Source organism: Danio aesculapii, chromosome 16 (genome assembly GCF_903798145.1).
Source record: "Danio aesculapii chromosome 16, fDanAes4.1, whole genome shotgun sequence".
NCBI classification, from domain to species: Eukaryota; Metazoa; Chordata; class Actinopteri; order Cypriniformes; family Danionidae; genus Danio; species Danio aesculapii.
Window position 1 is genome coordinate 41354619 of NC_079450.1, and position 18502 is coordinate 41373120.

Genomic DNA, 18502 nt, shown 5'->3' on the forward strand with positions numbered 1-18502 from the left:
GCCATTGTACAGGTGGGCCACTTCAGGCTCACATTCATTTTGTCTGGGCCGAAGGAATACCACCAGTGCCACATAACTGCCTAAAGTGGCCCACATTCGTATGCTATCTGGGATGGAAATGCAACAGACCAGAAACGCAAGCTCATGCGACAAATTTTGCAGTTCGCTACATTGGAAAGTTCACGCTTGGTGAACTCGAAATAGCATCATGTGGCTGCGTAAAACTAATCGAAGATGAAAGCATGACCTCTCTGTACAGAAATTTTAAATGTGGACCAATCGCTCACTTTTTAAAATGTCTAATCATCTTGTTTAATCCCCCGCTTTTCCCAGAGCCATAGCTACTACAGAATTTCGCATGCTCAAACTGAAGTGTGACCGCGGCATTAGGTCTTACTCTCTCACCTGCAGTTGCTTCAAAACTCATCTGCTAGTCGTTTAACTGACACTACAAAAAGAAACCAACTTACATTGGTTACAAATTCGATACAGAGTCCGAGGTTTTAGTTGGGTTTAGTCTGGGTTGTTTATCTCACTCAGGTCATATGACAGCATCCACATCAGGGGTGTTCAAACTTGGTCCTGGAGGGCTGTTCTGCAGATTTTAGCTCCAACTTGCATCAATACACCTGCAAGGATGTTTCTAAAAAGCCTAGTACAGAGGTGTCCAAACTCAGTCCTGGAGGGCCAGTGTCCTGCAGATTTTAGCTCCAACCTACCTCAACACACCTGCAAGGATGATTCTAGAAAGGATGGTAAGATCTTGATTAGCTAGCCCAGGTGTGTCTGATTGGGGTTGCAACTAAACTTTGCAGGACACCGGCCCTCCAGGACCAAGCTTGGGCATCTCTGGCCTAGTAAGAGCTTGATTAGCTAGCCCAGGGGTGTCTGATTGGGGTCAGAACTAAACTTTGCAGGACACTGGCCCTTTAGGACTGAGTTTGGGCTCCACTGATCTACAGTATAAGTACGTTTTTTACTGTATAGTAGCCAACATTCAGTCACACTAGGATCCAACAAAAATAAAATGTCAGGGTCCTGATCTGTCAGTCCTTTTTGTCCTGTCAAAGTTTAATGTTTCCCTATTGGGCTGTGCTTAACACAGTGCTTTGCCTTATATGTCATGTGTTGGCCATGTGCTCCTCTTGTTTTTCCTCCTTGTTTTCAGTGACCATGCCCTCTTATTTAGACCTTATATCCAGATTTTTCTCACCTGTCTCTCGTGTGCTTCGTTCTCTATATATTGTGCTGTGTGTTCTTATTTCTCTGCCGGTTTGTTCCATGTGAGCTTGTCCTCACTTAATTTGTATCCTAGTCTTGTATTCTTTTCCTAGTTCTCTTGCCTATATATAGTTTTGTTTGTAGGTACTGTACTACTTCCTTTTGTTTTACATTTTGTGTTCAATTGTTGTCTAGCTTTTATTCTTGTAATTGTTTTTGTTCCGTCTTTCTGTCAGTCTCAGTCTGGTCCCAGTCTTGTGTTACTTGAGTTTTCGTTGTCTTTTTGACTTTGTTTACTTTCTTTTTGTTTAAGGTTCTGGAATTAAAGAAGGATTTTTCTCAGTTCTTTTGCCCAAGTCAGTTTAGTTTCATTTGTAACACGAATTTATATTTGATTGTTTTTTTCCTTTGGGCAGAGTCAGAGTTATTTTTGTTCCTTGGATAATTGTTACTGCCTATTTTGTCTCTTGAGTGTCTTGTATGGCTCCAGTCATGTCCCTGGCCTGACAGTCTGGAGTTATGCTGCTAGCTCATGTCTAGCCCTGGTTCTGTCCACTGATGCTCTTACTCCTGGCTGGCTGTTTTCTCTGGTGCTGTTTTACCCTGCCACTGGCTTTTCTGTGTGCTCTTGTCACCCCTTATCTGTCTACCTGTGCTTTGTCCTGTCAATAAACAGATTGTTCTGTTCTGTTCCGCACTGCAACAGGATGTAGGCTCTCCAAAAATCTGTTTAAAATACACAGCAATTTAAAAAACACTGCACATGAAAAATGTTAAATGATTGTCAAGCTCAAAACAAAAATAATGTTCACATTTTTTATGCTCATTTTTTTAAGCCTTTGGCAAGAACCACATAATAGAGTAAGATTTCCAGAAAAAAAGTTTTGAACAAATATTTAAACAGTATCTTAAAAATGTTAATGTTGCAAGTGTATTGTAATTTGTTTCTTTTCTAAATCTGACTATGTTTTGGTGTAGAGTATAAGGATGACAGAAGTCAGAAGTCCTCTGCAAGAGATATTATTAAATGTAAGATATATATATATATAAATATATATATATATATATATAAATATATATATATATATATAAAAAACATTTCTTCAAAAGGAAATCCTGTCAGGAGTCTGTTTCCCCATATCATGTGTTCTATGTGTTTTTGTTTAATCATGTGATTCCTTAGTTCTGTTTTTCTGCCATTAGTTAGTGCACACCAAGTATGATGTGATCTTGGATTAACATCTATGTTGATCCTCGAACATAATTTTTGTTCAGAAATGTAATCCATACCTATTCCCATAACTGTAAAGTATTCACAAAATTAGAGAGGTATAATTGTTGGAGAACAGTCATGTAGAAGTGCATAAATCTAACCACAAGCCTAAAATTACATTAACAGTAAACATATCCCTTAATTCTGATTGGCTGATTGGAATGTTGCTCCAGGATCAACATAGATGTTAATCCAGGAACATGTCCTACTTGGTGAAATCAGGTTGGCGATTTGTTAGTATTCATTATTTTCACCTGTGTTTACTCCCCTGTTTTGTCATTAGTTAATCATCTCTTACATATTTATACTCCCTAGTTTTCTTTATTCCTTGTCTGGTCTTGCATAACCTCCTTGTCACAATGGTCTATTATTCAGGCCTGTTTCCCATGAAGTTTATGAATAAATTAACAGATGTTTTGATAATACCAGTTTCCTGTGACAATGCAGTGCTAAACATAAAACCAACTACACTGTAAAATGCAATAAGTTGAAGTCAAGTTTATTTATATATATATATCACATTTCATACACATTAGCAATTCAAAGTGCTTTACATAAACAGGAATAAAAGAAGCAAGTATAAGAGAAGTAAAAACAAATAATAAAAATGGTAAAAAAAAAAAAAAAAAAACTTAATGGTAAATGGTAAAAAAAAAAAACTTAGAAAAACTGAGGAAACCAATTGCCTTAAAAATTCTACACTGTTTAGAATTCTACATTCTAAACCCAACAGTCCACTTTATCAAATGAAATTAGTGTAGTTAAACTTTACTAAAAGTTAATTCTACTCATTTGAAAGGAGTTTTGAACTCAGTGTTGAAGGTAATGAGTTAATTAAATGCCTCATTACTTCAACTTTAAATGGGGTAAGTTCACAGTACTCATATAGATTGTTTTTTGTTTTTTTTTAACTCAAATGGTTTGTATCGGTTTCCTCAAACGGTTTGAGTTGCTTTAGTTTCTTGTGTTATACAGTACTCCGTTAGTTTGAGTTCCCTTCATTTATTGGGTTTTACTTTGCTCAAATTGCTGTTTACTCAAATAGATTAAGTTCACAGTACTCATTAGGATTAGTTCATCAGGATTAGTTAAATGGTTTGAGTTACCTTAACTTGAGTTTTACAGTGTAAGTAAAGTGGTGTATTAATTTAAGTAAGCATAACTCGCTTAAGAGTTTGTATTCACAAGTTCTTAATAAAGTAAACTTCAGTACTATTGACTCAAAATAATTAGTTGTTTTAATATCTTATTAGTGTTCAGATTACTAGGAAAATATTAGGAAACAGATTGCCTTAAAATGATCAAGTAAGATGAAATAAAACCTTTAAGTAAAGACAAAAACCAATACCTACACTTCTAAAACATTTCTATTGTCTAAATATTGTACAGTAAAAGGCATCAATCAACCAATCAGGCATCATGTTAATCACCTTAAACAGGTCTTTAAACATAGTTATTTTCTCAGCATGAAAACAATGCAAAGCCCATGCAGCGTTGCACATGCAACCTTGTAAAACATTTAGTACTGCAAAAAAATAATAAAACACTTCATAACAAGTAATTTTCATTACTTGATATTATTATAATAATTAGGGATGTCCCAATCAGGTTTTTTTTGCCCTCAAGTCTAAGTCCTGATACCGAAACCCGTTCTGATAATGTCTATAATACATAAAAGAATAAAGAAGAGCGAAGAAACAGATCCAGGATGTTCCTTGTTCTTTATTTAATTCACCTTATTTTAACATTCAACAACTCTGTTAACAAACAGAGCACTTCTGTGAGGTAGCTTAAACAATCAAGTAATAAATAACATCAATTCTTCACCTCTTGTAATCATAAGTTTACAAATCTCACAGTTTGCTATGGCAATGTTGTCATCATCAACTATATAATATCTCCAGACCGCAGACATACTCGCGCTTTCTGCTTCAAGCTGCTTCCGTGTTCTACTTTGCCGGCATTTAACCAATAGCATGTCATGCCGCACGCGTTGCTGTTTTAGGTTGTCAAGAAAGAGGTCTAACTCTGTGCCACCGCATAACTATAGATATGTTAAAAAAATAATGAGAATATATATACATATATACATATACATATATTCGAGCCCTGATTGGGAGGTAACGTCCAATTTTGAGTCTGAAATCGCATGACCAGACCTGATTTCCAATCACGTGATTGGATCTGGCCATCCCTAATGCTAATAATTTATTTTATAATCATAAAAATATTATTTAATTTATTATAATATATTAATACATTTTGAACATCAAGGAATTGAAAAAACTCTCAGATTTATTATGCTTATGTCTGATTACGCTTAAGTTTTAATTCTACTAATTGTTTTCTTCAGTTCCCTCATCACCACTCTCTATCATTAACATGCTTTTGGCACATGACCACTCAAAAGTTGTAAATGCATATCATTGTAAGTCAAAATTACTTGAGTCTATTACTTGATTCTATTCAGTTTAACAACTTGACATGCTAAAAAGTTGAGATTACTTGTTTAAATATTGAAAGGTGAACAAACTTATTAATAATAAGGTAACTGGAGAAAAAGTACCAAAGCACACCAGTAACAGATTTGTTACAGAATAAAACTTCAAATTAAGCAATAATATGGAAACTTTAAAGATGGCTCTCACTGATGGTAGGTAAAACTCTTTTATTCAAACTTGCACATCAGTCAGCAAGTGATTTTGGCTGCATGAGCTGATGTCACACTTAGTGTCACATAGTGTCGTTGTGGTAAGACCTCTATTTACTGTAATTGTGCTTGTGTGTGTGTGCACGTGTGGTGTTTGCATGTCTAATCTATAAACTACAAGAAGGGCATGACTTTTCACTCTTCATGGTGTCACTTCCACTGAATAAAACTAGTGAATTGACAGCTCATGAGTGTGAGTAAGAGGGGAGAAAGCAGACTATTATAAGACAGTTTTTTTGAAGATAATCCCAAATTAGAAATAATCGCAGTTTGTAGATTGAATTTACTTTATGCTGACTAGACATGGTTTTCATGATTCTGAACCGAAGCCACTTACGAACCGAAGTCGTTATTTTACCACTGACCTCGCTACTAATTTCTTGTCTTAAAATGAGTATATGTTGAAGAGCTAATCTTTTTTAGTCATGTGTTTAGTCATTGTGAGACCCTTTTCATCTTTAGTGTTTGTGCGGATATGTATTATTTTTTCAAAGAGAGATGGAGAAAAAGAGAGAGTTTGTTTTGGAACTTATCTAAAATAAGAGTGTAAAGCTTCAATGGAATGTTTGGGGTAGAGGAAAAAAAGATGGAGGAGAGCAGGGCTGCTGCAGTTGGTGGTCCATAGGTGAAGAAATTAGTTGAGCGGTAGTTTATATATGACTCATCATGACATTTGTGATAATGATTTAATGCTGAACTGTTGTCCCCCTCATCTTCAAACCTTTAGAGGGGCCGACTAGCTCACATCTCTTTTCTTCTCTCCCATCTTCAACACACTTTCAAGGTAAGTCTTCACGCTGACATTTTTTTTTCCTTTTATTTAAAATCTGTGTGGATTAACATGTTTAGTAAAATAGCAATTCACTTTAAATGTACCATGTAGTTTACGCAAAGACATCCTCATGTAGATGTTAAATGCAAGTAACTAGGTCAGCGTGACCAGATCTGTCTGGGGTTTAATGTCAACATGTTAATCATTGGACCCCTGCTTTGTTTTATTCCCTTTTGTGTAGAGATGTATAACATTATTAATCATTTATGCATCGTTCATTTAAAAAAAATAAGGGAATGAGCCAAAGTAAAGAGAATAAGTGTTAATTTTAAAGCAACTAGCCATATAATAAATACTATCTATCTATCTATCTATCTATCTATCTATCTATCTATCTATCTATCTATCTATCTATCTATCTATCTATCTATCTATCTATCTATCTATCTATCTATCTATCTATCTATCTATCTATCTATCTATCTATCTATCTTAAACAGATGTAAAATAAGCAAATATTATAATAAAACAAAAGTAACAGTAGTACATACATGTCTAGTCTTTACATTCCTGACATTTAAAGTCATTGCAGGTGTCCTGTCATTCTGAACATTTACACATTGCTTTTTTTTCCACTTTCCAGTAAGATGCTTACACTGCTTTGTATTGTCCTACTCACGTCACATGTCTTTTCTGCCGACCAATCGTTGAAGTGCAACGAAAGAACCGAGTATGCTGAAAACCAGCAGTGCTGCAAAAAATGTAAACCAGGTAAATTAAATCAGCTTCCACATCACTGTGAACTGATTCAACTCTGCTCCTTCTTATTTTAAATGACTTAACACGATCTTAGTTAAGATTAGCGATTTATTAATGAAGTTACTGTAACTGAGGTAAAATGCAAGATTAGTTTAATCAAATGTTTATAAAACTAAAAAATGAATGATAAAGCAGGAACATCTCAAATACGATGAGCAATCTTGTTTTTCAAACATTTTTATGTAAATAATTTTGTGCAGACTAAAACAAGACATTTTGATTATGAAAATGTTTCAGCAGAAAAATTTCAGCAGATCAAAATGAATTACCTTATGTAAGAATATTTCATGGCTCTGTTTTATGGTTTGATGACATTTACTTAGGTCTTCAAATGACACGTCAAATTTCTCGTATGAGGATGACTTGTTCTCTGAACTCAACCTGGTAAACTCTCAAACCAGTCAGCATTGAATGCCACAACCATAAATGTCATCAGTTTGCTTGATAAGCAGCAGTCTCATCTCATTGTATTTATGCAGTGGTAGAAAGAGTACTGAAAAATCATACTTAGATAAAAGTACTATTACTTGTCTAAAAATGTAGTGCGAGTAAAAGTATTTATTGTGAATATTACTCAAAGTATGAGTAAAAAGTAGCCCTTTTAAAAGTACTCAAGAGTAGTATTACGCTGTGAAAACTGATGCATTTACATGTAATTTGTGGATGTGTGTAAACTTAACATTCTGTAGTGCATTTAGTTATTGCCCAACAGGCACACAACGACATAAGGTGGTAATATTAGGTTAGATTTAGTTTGTGATGTCTGGTGACCAAAATTCAATGTTTAGCCAGCATCTAAGGACAATCTTATTTTGATAATGACGTCAAATGATGTTGATATTTGGTTGATTTTAGATTGTGTTAGAAAAATCTTAAACCAATGTCATATTGAGGTCAAATACTGACAAATATTTGTTAGGTATGGCAACCAAAATCCAACATCTCGTAGACTTCATAGGGGTAACGTCAAGCTGTAACATCATTAGATGTTAATATTTCGTTGATTTTAGGTTGGACGTTGGACATTGATGTCAGTCTGATGTTGAGTTCTGACGTCAACCCGATTTTCATTTCCAAACAAAATGCAACTTCCCCACAACGTTGGGGTACAACTTTAATCTTCAATCATGTTGACGTCTTGTGCCTGCTGGGTGTTTAAGGCCATTTTACTCTTCATACAGTAAACATCCGGCATTTTTGCATCTAAACAGTCTCTGGGTCAATGCGTGTGAAGATTTTGAACATCTTCTTAGACACTTTTAATGCTTCCAAACAGTTTGCTGCAATTATAAATCGCCCATATTTCATTATGATGCAGTTTACCTTCTGTGTGCGATCTGATTGGACAGGAATCACAGGATGGATTTTTCAAATCCCCATAGACAAGAAAAAATTAAATAGTGACTGCAGGTTAAAGGAAAGTAGTACCAATACTGCACTAAAAATGTACTCAAGGAAAAGTAAAAGTACACATTTTATAAAAGATTTAGTAAATTACAATTACTGAGAAAAGCTACTCAATTACAGTAATTTGAGTATTTGTAATTTGTTACTTTACATCACTGTATTTATGCTTTCCCCCTTTTGTGTGTGTTTTTACAGGACAGTTCATGTTTGAGAAATGTGGAATAAGCTCGCGAGATACCCAATGCAAGCCGTGTGGAAATGGCTACTTCACGAATGAATATAATATAAAAAATAATTATTGCTCTCCTTGCACAAAATGCACCAAAGAACGTACGTACCCTCCATTTCTTTATGATGACTGATGTTCTTACAGTAATACATTTAGAAATGTTCTGAATCTTCTGATGAATCAGTCTGAAAAGTCATAAGCTAGAAACACCAAGCATAACAGTAAAACAGGACGGGTACTTCCCCTTTAGCAGATCGTGGTGGGTTTTCAGTACGGAGGGACTGTAGGTGGGGGTCTGAGAATCTTTTGTATCAAACATGACATGGGACAGCAAATACTGAAAACACATGTGAAGCTCTGGAAAAAAAATGGGTACCTGAGGGTGGAATTTTTTATTTTGAATGGAAAAAACTGCAACGTATGAGATGTTTTGATATGCAAATGGCCTGTTAAATATATTCAATTTGACAAATGAACAAGATGTACACTGTAAAAAATCCTGGCTGTCTTAAATTTTTAAGCTGAATCAAATTAACCTTATGAGTCCATTGAACTTATATTATGTTAAGCTGACTTAAAACAGCTTGCATAACTTCTAAAATTAAGATAGAACATGATTAACTTAGTTTATTAAGTTACAATGACCTAAAACATATGCTGTCAGGACTATTTGATCATATAATTTTTTCAGTGTAGAAGTGTAATATTTGTCAAAAGAAAGTAAAAAATGAACAGCAAAATTAAAGCACTTAGATGTTCTGATTATTTTCACACCCCACTAAACCAGACCAGCATTAATCTCCATTGACCAGTGGTAGGCCAGCTGCATAGATAAGTCAAACCTTTGTTCCTTGATGATAAGCAGTACTGATCTTGAATTTGGTGTGAGTGATTCTGTGTATCCTGTGCTAAAAATACTTTAGCTCATATTATAGGTTACATATGCAGTCTAAACAGTCTCGTGATAAAAAGAGACGAGCAGAAATCAAAAGTAAATATCCTGAGCTGGTGTTAGAATCTATTTGTGAGTCAGCAAACAAACGTTTACTGTTTTATTACACGTTTTGTTGAAATGACTGTGCTTACATATGTCACAGGGACTTTTATGTTATAAGGTTTGGTTTGTACTGAGCCCAACAAATTTCAGTTGTTTTAGTCTATTTACAGTACTTCAGACTTTAAATATTGGATTTAAAGAAATGTAAATATACATTTATTATTGCACTTTTTAAACTACTTTCTGAATAAAATCAGCACATAAAATCATTAATAAAATCATCACACACCGACTGTTTTAGTATTTTAATATTTCTTATGTTCATGTTGGTTTCCTCTGGGTGCTCCGGTTTCCCCAACAGTCCAAAGACATGCGCTATAGGTGAATTGAATAAGCTAAATTGGCTGTAGTGTATGCGTGTCAATGCAAGAGTGAATGGGAGTTTCCTGTGACTGGAAGGGCATCCGCTGCTTAAAACATATGCTGGATAAGATGGCGGTTCATTCCGCTGTGGCAACCCCTGATTAATAAAGGGACTAAGCCAAAAAAGAAAATGAATGAATTAATATTTCTTATGTGAAATGAATTTTATTTTTATTTTTATTATTTTATTTTATTTACATTTTAACTGTTGTGCTCCTTATAACTTTTTTCACTATTATGTTTTTTTCAGATATGAAGTATAAGAGGACCTGTATGACAACAAGTGATGCTGAGTGTACATGTGAGGATGGTTATAGATGCAGTGGCAACAAATGCGAGACATGTGTGAAAGTCCAGAAAACGACGCCCCCTACTAAAATACTACCGGTCACCAATGGTGAGATTCTTAACACTGAACCATTAAAGCCTCACTGAGGCTCTAGAAAGAAATACAAGGCATTTCACTGTAAAAAAAAAAATACTGGTTGACTTCAATCAAATTAACCTTGTCCGTCCATTGAACTTATATTACATTAAACTTAAAACAGCTTGCGTAACTTATAAAATTAAGGTAGAACATGTTTAAGTTAATCATAATAATTATTAAATTGATTATATAATTTTTTTTATAATGTAGCCAAAGGTGAAAACTTTTTGAATTTGAATTTAACTTCTTTGTCCTCTAGGAAACAAGTGTATACTGTAGGGCAAAACAAAAAAGTTAGTATATATATATATATATATATATATATATATATATATATATATATATATATATATATATATATATATATACTACTGGTCAAAAGTTTCGGGTCAGTAGGATTTAAAAACGTTTTAAAATAAGCTTATCCTGCTCACCAAGGCTGCATTTATTTCATTAAAAATACAGTACAAATGAAAAAATTGTGAAATGTTATTGCACTATAAAATAACTGCTCAAAAGTAGTTGATCATTTAATTTAATAATTGATTCCAGTGATTTTAAAGATTAATTTTCAGCTTCATTACTCCAGTCATCAGAGTCACATGATCCTTCAGAAATCACTCTAATATTCATTAATTAATGAATTAATTCATTTGCTTTTCAGCTTAGTCCCTTTATTAATCTGGGGTCGCCACAGCAAAATGAACCACCAATTATCCAGCATGTTTTTACGCAGCGAATGCCCTTCCAGCTGCAACCCATCACTGGGAAACATCCATTCACACTCATACACTACGGACAATTTAACTTACCCAATTCACCTGTACCGCATGTCTTTAGACTTGTGGGGGAAACCGGAGCACCCCGAGGAAACCCACGTGAACGCAGGGAGAACATGCAAACTCCACACAGAAATGCCAACTGATCCAGCCGAGGCTCGAACCAGTGACCTTCTTGCTGTGAGATTACAGCACTACCTACTGCGCCACTGCATCGCACATGACTCTAATATTAATTATTATTATAACTACTATTAATAATATTATTAATAATGGTAATAGTATTAAAAGCAAAAATGACTGGTGTAATCATTTCATTTGAAACTACATACAAAAAGTTAATAAATTTTTATATAAAAATTAAACAATTTTTATAAAAAAAAAACAACAATGCCGTCTTGATGAACAGAATTATTTTCTTAAAAAAAAAAAACATGAAAATTTTTTTAAAACTGACCCCAAACGTTTGACCGATAGTGTATATGATGCATATTTTTTCCTTCTGGGGCTTCAGCGTGCATTTTAACCTTCTGTAATAGCTGTGTATGAGTCCCTCAGTTGTTCTCAACATGAAAAGATGGATCTCAATTTTTACAGTCAGTCAGAAAGGTTCAAATAGACAAAAATGCTGAAAAAACGAAGAGTGAGAGGGACCTTAAAGAACACCAGGCAGTTTAAATGTTCAGGATAAACAATGGTTTAATACCATCACTAAAACAAAAGGTAACAACAGCAGTGGATCATTCAGGTAACAATACTGTATTAAGAATCAAGAGGATGTTAACTTGTAAACTGGTCATATATATATAAATTCAATAAATATTCTCTCTTGGACTACTGTATATGTAAACATCTTTAATAGCTCATACAGGTCAGTGTAAAAAAGAATCCGTTTTGTACAGAAAAATAATTAACATTTTGCAGATGTTCAACTTGTGTAGATGTAGAAGTTAAGAGCACATTTCAGAATATATCTGATAAAAAATAATTAAACATTGTGTTGCATTTGAAAATTAAAAGTGTATGTTGGTAACACTTTATTTTGATGGTCCATTTGAGTATTAGTAGACTGTCTGCTTAATATCTGTTGATACTGCTCCTTCAACAGACATTTAACTGACTATAAGAAACTTAAGTTCATGTCAGCTTACACTAACCCTAACCCCAACCTAACAGTCTACTTATAATCTAATGAGAATTAGTTGGCAGGTAGATGTAATGTAACTTAAATTCAACAAACAACCATCAAAATAAAGTGTGACCATTAATGTGTGTTTGATACACTATCATGTTTATTTAAATAGTGCTTTTTACAATGTAGATTGTATCGAAGCAGCTTAACACCAAGGAGCGACTCTACTAGTCCCATTGTACATTGTACATAAATAAATGAGCTTTTAATGTAGCATACACAACCAATTTAACGTAGATTTAAGATATGATGGAAATTACATTCGTTTAAACAATAAAGTGAAATGAACTAGTGAATGTGATAAGTGTGAGTACCGCTGTAACACAGAAACTAATAACTAGAACCTTAAGTTCGTGACTGCGCTAGGACTGGGTATGGTATTGCTAGGTACATGTTTGATCAAATGTTAATACTTAGTAAGCATTTCTAGCATATGTTATTGGTCCTAAATAATCATTAATAGCGTAAGCTTGGCTTATCATTGTTACCATGCATAGTACACAGGAAGCCCCATTTGCTAGCATGAGTGAAATGAGCCAATACCCAGGTCCCTGTGATGTTCTGATGCATACCTGTGAACATTGTGAACACCACCCCCCTACCTACACGAGACTTTTCATTTGATTACATTAAATAACAGGTCACTTTAAAAAAAGCACATATCCATAATGAAATAATTCAATTGCTTTCCTAACTGTTTATGCTCATTTAAAATTAAATTTGTTGTGTTTAAAAGAAAACCCACCAAGAATTCGTTTGGGAATTTGTTTGAGAAACCACGTCTATTTATCAATATGGAGCGCTTCTGACAGTCACGCACCGCTTACATGAACTGTTTTGAGGATTGTTTTGAGAATATTTTATATTTATTTCAAAGGGTTTTCATGCGTAAATAAAATAAAAGCACAGAATAAATTATTGTTTAAGAACAAGGGGCGTTCCCTAGTGGTTTGGCGGTATGGGTTGCGTATAGGGAGGATTGGCTCTTTAATGTTTATTGCCACCCTTTGTTTGAAAATATGGGAGAAACACTGGAAAATACCTTTATGGGATGATAGCGGGAGATAATTGTAAAATATGAGAGAATCCTGGGGAAAAAAGAGAGGGTTGACAGGTATGTTCTGATGTAGAGATTTTGCTGTTTTTAAATGGTTGCTAGATTATCCTGTTTTATTGCTATGGGGAAAATTGACAGTTTAGTGATGATACATCAAAGCTTCTTGCCAATATGAGTGATCATGATAAATCAACCCCCAATGTCTCTATGACAGTCAAAAACTGGACTTGGACATTATGTAAAAATGGCTTGCCATACTTTATTGAAAATATAATGCTCAAAAAGTATGAAAGTGATACATGTAAAAGGATTGCCATATCAGTAAAAAAATAAGGAGTTTAAGCCAAAAAAAAAAAGATTTTGAGAAAAATAATGCTTAAAAATTATTTATTGGAAAACTAGAAGTCTGATAAACCTGAAAAGATATAGCAACAAAATCTAATGCACAACACAGCTTTTTGTCAAATTTGGGCCTTATATTATTTTTTTATATGGCCGGATTAATAAAATGTAATATTTAACTTTATTTTTAATCCAAAAACAATAAGTCTGATGGCATGAGGAGATATAACATGAATCTTGAATGCAGAAGGAACATTTTGACCAAATTTGGGCCTTGTAGCATGAACGGCCTAGGAGGAGATACGTTTGTTTTCGAGGACATAGTATAACAGTATGTTGGCTTTCCCAAGCCAACATAATGAGAGTTGCTCATAACCTTGGTCACACTTTATTTTAATGATCCGTTTGTTGAATTTAGGTTACATTGCATGTACATTCCTACCAATTCTCATTAGATTATAAGTACACTGTTAGGTTGGGGTTAGGGTAATTTGACATAATTGCAAAGTTTCTAATTGTAAGTTAACCTCCTAAACTCGTTCAGGTACCGGGTCCATGACATCATTTACTTCCGCATTCTTTAAATTTTAAAGGTCCGTACTGGCCCCATAAGTGGTTAGAACAAGTTTTTCATAGATTATGATAGCGACATTTTTCTTTTCTCCTATGATTACTGACATGTGCAGGAACTAACAAAATTAATTACAGCAACCTAGACCACACTGAACCCAAAAGGTACACTTTCAAATTTGAGTTTACAAAAAAAAAAGCTTATTACAACACAGACAACATATACAAATATTTTAATCACTTTCAGCAGTGTTTTATGAAAATGCAAAGGGTTTTCTTTATATGATACCAAACTTTTACATTTACACCTCTGAATGGGGATTTAGGAAGCTTTTGAATTTGGGTAGGCAAAATCTAGGTGGAAACCCCAAAATAAGCACTTGACTTTAAGAGGTTAAATGTCTGTTGAAGGAGCAGTATATAACAGTATATCTATAAGCAGTATATCTGTAATATATAACAGATATTAAACAAACAGTCTACTAATACTCAAATGGCCCATCAAAATAAAGGGTTACCATAACCTTTCTTTACCATATTGATTTTGCAGAAATGCCATCTGACAACCATCTGACAACTGGTTACAGTTGCCGTGACAGAAAATGCAGGGTCCAGAAAACTACAGCTTCTACACCGGCCACCAATGGTGAGGTTCTGAACCCTGAATCACTGCTGTCAGTCTATAAAACTGAAAACAAACAGACACACACACACACACACACACACACACGCACGCACGCACGCACGCACGCACGCACACACACACACACACACACACACACACACACACACACACACACACACACACGCACACACACACCCACACACACACACGCACACGCACACACACACACACAGAGTATATCAGGGGTGTTCTCTATTGACCTGTTCACTCTTTCTCTCTCCCTTTCTCTCTCCCGTTCACTCTCACCCTTTCTATCAACCTCTTCCAGATAATGTGTGGATCTCGGTGAGTCTGTGTTTAGCGTGTGTGTGTCTGTGCTTTCTGTTCACCTGTCTCCTTCTCACCAGCAGACATGCACAACCATGTGGATGGATCATGTCAGCATCAACCGGTCAGTGGTGCTCATAAATGCTTTCATTTGCTGAGAAAGCACTCTTTACGCATGATTGCTTGCTGCACGCATTCCATTATATAAATACTGTGCTCAGCATAATTGAGTCCAGCCCATTTTGAAAATGAATATTTTTATGCATTTCTCAGTGAATATAGGCAATGTATTTTGGTGCATTTAAACAAAACAGATTTAATAAACAGATATATTTATTCAAATAATATTTTAGTTACCAAACATATTTAGAAATCAAAAGATAATACAATTAAATTCAAGCAAAATATTGCAAAACAAAATTACAAACCACAAAATTTCAACAAAATTTTTCTATTTTTTTTGCTTCTCTTGATTTTTCCTCTTTTTTAATTTGTATTTAATTTTTTTATAACTTATAAATTTGGATGTACTAGTTTTTGGACCATTATAATAAGTTATTTTGTGAAATAAGCTCCAGATTTGGCTTCAGTACTGACTAATCTAATGTATATGCACAAATATAATATTGTATAGCTTCCTATTAAAAATATGAATTGAAAGGATAGATTTGTGAGGGGTGTACTTATATATATAAGCACTGTATCTAGTGGTATAAAATGTGATTGGGTTATTCTTGTTATTCAGTACCTTTTTAATAATAATTTTAGCCGAAGGGACTAAAACAATGGAAAATAGAATGAATTTTCCATCGTCCCTAAGATGGTCATAAATGTAATATAATATAAAGAATATAACAATTCATGATAAAAATAGCACTTATTACAGCATTTCTAAAACTATATAAATTAAATAAAAATGTACAAAAATCAACAAAACAGTATTAACAATTATTATTGTTGCGAAAGCATTAATATTTATTTTAATTTCTTCGAAATTCAACTGCAACACTTTGTACTATAGTTTTAGTAAATTTCAATGTATCATTGCTATTGCGTGTAAGTTAAGTGTGCCTACAAGTATAGCAACACAAGTATTCTATTATGGTAAATTAAATTAAATCATTCATAGGGGTGACACTGTGGTGCGAATGCTGTTGCCTCACAGCAAGAAGGTCGCTGGTTCGAGCATCGGCTGGGTAAGATGGCATTTCTGTGCCAACTGTGCCATCTGCTGCGTTCGCGTGGGTTTCCTCTGGGTGTTCCGGTTTCCCCCACAAGTCCAAAGACATGCGGTACAGGTGAATTGGGTAAGCTAAAATTGTCCATAGTGTATGTGTGTGAATGGATGTTTCCAAGTGATGGGTTGCGGCTGGAAGGGCATCCACTGCATAAAAATGTGCTGGATAAGTTGGCGGTTCTTTCCACTGTGGCAACCCCAGATTATCATAGGGACTAATCCGAAAAGAAAATGAATGAATAAATCATTCATTTCTTTTCAGGCGCTTCATTCCGCTGTGGCCACCCCAGATTAATAAAGGCACTAAGACGAAAAGAAAATGAATGAATGAATGATTTTCTTTTCAGCTTAGTCCCTTTATTAATCAGGGGTCACCACAGCAGAATGAACCGCCAACTTATCCAGCATGTTTTACGCAGCCCTTCCAGCTGCAACCCATCACTGGGACACACCCATACAATATCATTCACACACATACACTTTGGACAATTTAGCTTACCCAATTCACCTATAGTGCATGTCTTTGTATTTGTGGGGAAAACCCGAGCACCCACGCGAACACAGGGAGAACATGCAAACTCCACACAGAAATGCCAACTGACCCAGCCGAGGCTCGAACCAGTGACCTTGCTGTGAGGCGACAGCACTACCTACTGCGCCACCGCGACGCCAGTGTAATATAATATAATATAATATAATATAAATTTATATAATATAATATAATATAATATAATATAAAATAATATAATATAATATAATATAATATAATATAATATAATATAATATAATATAATATAATATAATATAAACTAATATAATATAATATAATATAATATAATATAATATAAAATTATATAATATAATATAATATAATATAATATAATATAATATAATATAATATAATATAATGTAATATAAAATAATATAATATAATATAAATTAATATAATATAATATAATATAATATAAAATTATATAATATAATATAATATAATATAATATAATATAATATAATATAATATAAAATAAAATAATATAATATAATATAAAATAATATAATATAATATAATATAATATAATATAATATAAAATTATATAATATAATATAATATAATATAATATAATATAATATAATATAATATAATATAATATAATATAATATAATATAAAATTATATAATATAATATAATATAACATAATATAATATAATATAATATAAAATAATATAATATAATATAATATAATATAATATACATTTATATAATATAATATAATATAATATAATATAATATAATATAATATAATATAATATAATATAATATAATATAATATAATATAAAATTATATAATATAATATAATATAATATAATATAATATAAAATAATATAATATAATATAATATAATATAATATAATATAATATAATATAATATAATATAATATAATATAATATAATATAATATAAAGATTGCAAAGCAACAATACCTATAGATAATCCTATCAAAATTATTTTGATTTATCAAAACCATTTAAGAAAACCTGGAGAGACAGCTAAAAAAAAAAAACACACACACACACACACACACACAAAACCCCTCTATTTTTAGCGTTAACATGGTGATGAAAGAAAAACAAAAATCTGTGACTTCAGCATAACGAAATCAATATTGCATGAAAGCATTGCAGCTTTTAATAATGAGTATCCCACTGTGTCATCAGGTTTCTGGCACTATACAAAGAGCAACTCTGTATCCAGTCAGTGCACAGAGGAAGAAGAGGTCCCAATGCCAGTGCAGGAGATGTGTGGGAAGACAGAGAAACTGGAGGATGTCTGAGAGAGGAGGAGGAGGACGAAGACCACTGGTGCGTCTGAGTATTGAGTATTTACTCTAGTACGAACCTGCTGCTGCCATTTACTCTGCACTGAGGTGGATCATCCAGAATGTTACGAGAGAACAGAATGACGGTCCATCCTGAGAAATGCTGAGACGGAGAAAGATTTGAGCTCCCACTTCACATAAAGACAAACACAACATTTCACATACAGATTTTCTTATAACAAATGTGTTTTCTTTTCTGTGAGCTTGTTTGTATTTA

General features: G+C 33.4%; 1 long non-coding RNA gene across 1 annotated transcript; it reads left to right on the forward strand.

Annotated features, from left to right (window-relative positions):
• The first annotated feature begins 5932 nt into the window (after window positions 1–5932).
• LOC130242908 (uncharacterized) lies at window positions 5933–10233 on the forward strand. The gene is made up of 4 exons (XR_008839108.1): window positions 5933–5988; window positions 6620–6747; window positions 8398–8532; window positions 10102–10233. It is a non-coding gene; the product is annotated as an uncharacterized LOC130242908 (long non-coding RNA).
• The last annotated feature ends 8269 nt before the right edge of the window (window positions 10234–18502 follow it).